Source organism: Otolemur garnettii, unplaced genomic scaffold (genome assembly GCF_000181295.1).
Source record: "Otolemur garnettii isolate 467f Iridium unplaced genomic scaffold, OtoGar3 scaffold00192, whole genome shotgun sequence".
NCBI classification, from domain to species: domain Eukaryota; kingdom Metazoa; phylum Chordata; class Mammalia; order Primates; family Galagidae; genus Otolemur; species Otolemur garnettii.
In genome coordinates this window covers 1,699,129-1,701,157 of record NW_003852587.1, presented here as the reverse complement: position 1 = coordinate 1,701,157, position 2,029 = coordinate 1,699,129, and the positions used below count along the sequence as shown (strand labels likewise).

The following is a 2,029-nucleotide window of genomic DNA, read 5'->3' as shown; positions in this document are numbered from 1 at the left end:
GACCAGAGTAATTTGAGAGTTGAAGCTGACTTTACAAAACCAATAGACTTGGAAAAAGACTGATCTCATACTTTGTCTATGAGGTTCCCTGAAAGGGTGTGTGACAATGTATAAGTAAAGAATGTCACTTTCTAACAGACCCTCAGGTTAAGGAACCTCAAGATATTGTGAGATCTCCAAAAGAGAAGAATCCACTCAGTTCATACAGCTATTATAGGTACAGTCTGTTCGCAAATCATTAGCTTGTTTGTTTAATCTTGAAAGACTTTTAAAAGGCTAATCTGATAATTTTTTTGTGAAAAAATACCACCAAAGTCTTTATGGGCAATCACTATTCCTGCTGCACTTTATGCAAATAATTGCACCAAGTAGAAGAAAACTAAAACTCATTTTGCAAATACATTGATCCAGCTGTGATTTATGGTTGGTAAAAATGAGGAACTAGAGAGAAAAAAATATATTTCAGAAGAAAACTATGGCATACCTGTTCTTAGATTTCCTGTCCATTGTTTTTGAATTTTTATTTCCCTACAATTTGGACTAAATCCAGAATTCTTTCCTGACTACAGTTCTGCAGTGTAACATTTCCAAATTTTCCTCCATTGTTTCCAATTTTGAATTGCTGAAATTAAAACTGCCTTTTGCTTAGTGTTCTGAGATTCTTTCAGCCAAGCTGTGAGACTCATGGTCAGGTTCTTGGACATTTCTGGCAATATTGCCCCGAAACGCCAGTCTCTGCTCCTCCTTCAGAAGAAGAAACTAAGATCACCTAGAGGACACCACAGTCTAGAGGACACCACATCCTCTCTGGGATTGCCAAAGAAGAAAGAAAAAGAACAGCAGGAAGCAATTGAACATATTGATGAAGTTCAAAATGAAATAGACAGACTTAATGAGGAAGGCAGTGATGAGATTTTGAAAATATAACAGAAATACAACAAACTCCACCAATATTTTTTCAGAAGAGGTCAGAATTGATCACCCAAATCCCCAATTTTAAGATAACAACATTTGTCAACCATCTACAAGTGTCCATGCTGCTTGGAGAGGAGGACAAAGAGGTAATGTATTATTTGACCAGAGTTGAAGTGACAGAATTTGAAGATATTAAATCAGGTTACAGAATAGATTTTTATTTTGATGAAAATTCTTACTTTGAAAATAACGTTCTAATAGCTGGGAATTGTGGTGGGTGCCTATAGTCCCAGCTACTTGGGAGGCTGAAGCAAGATAATTGCCTAAGCCCAAGAGCTGGAGGTTGCTGTGAGCTGTGATGCCACAGCACTCTACCAAAGGTGATATAGTGAGACTCTGTATAAAAAAAAAAATAATAATCCTCATGAAAATAATGTTCTATCTCCGAAGAATTTCATCTGAATGAGAGTGGTGATCCACCTTTAGAGTTCATTAAAGTCAAATGGAAATCTGGAAAGGATTTGATGAAATGTTCTAGTCAAATGCAGAATAAAACCAGCAGGAAGAGACAGCATGAGGAACCAGAGAGCTTCTTTACTTGGTTTACTGAACATTCTGATGCAGGTGCAGATGAATTAGGAGAGGTCATCAAAGAGGTGCAGATGAATTAGGATGACATTTGGCCAAATCCATTATGGCACTACTAGCTTCCTGATATGGTTGATGGAGAAGGAGAAAAAGAAGAAGGTGATGATGAGGAAGAAAAAAGTTTGGAAGATATAGATGAAGAACAAGATGAGGACAAAGGTGAAGAAGATAATGAAGGGGAGGATGGAGAGGAAAATGAAGTAGAAGATGACTAACCTCCCACAAATGCAGTAATGTACACAGTTATGATCTAATTAAAAAAAGAAAGATAAAAAGCAAAAAGAATTTTTTTTCTCAAGTCCCTAGGAGCAAGTTGCAGTCTTTTTTTTTTTTTTCTCTTGTGCTCAGTTGCCCTGTTATTGAGGTCTCCTTTCTCTACACCATGGTTCTCAACTTATTTTTTTGGTGGTGGTGGGGAATACCCTAAGAACAATACAATGGAAAAAAGAATCTCTACCCTTTTCTG

The 2,029-nt window shown here is 36.9% G+C and overlaps 1 pseudogene; it reads left to right on the top strand.

Moving 5' to 3' along the window:
- Positions 1–684: 684 nt before the first annotated feature.
- LOC100965261 lies at positions 685–1,778 on the top strand (annotated as a pseudogene).
- The last annotated feature ends 251 nt before the right edge of the window (positions 1,779–2,029 follow it).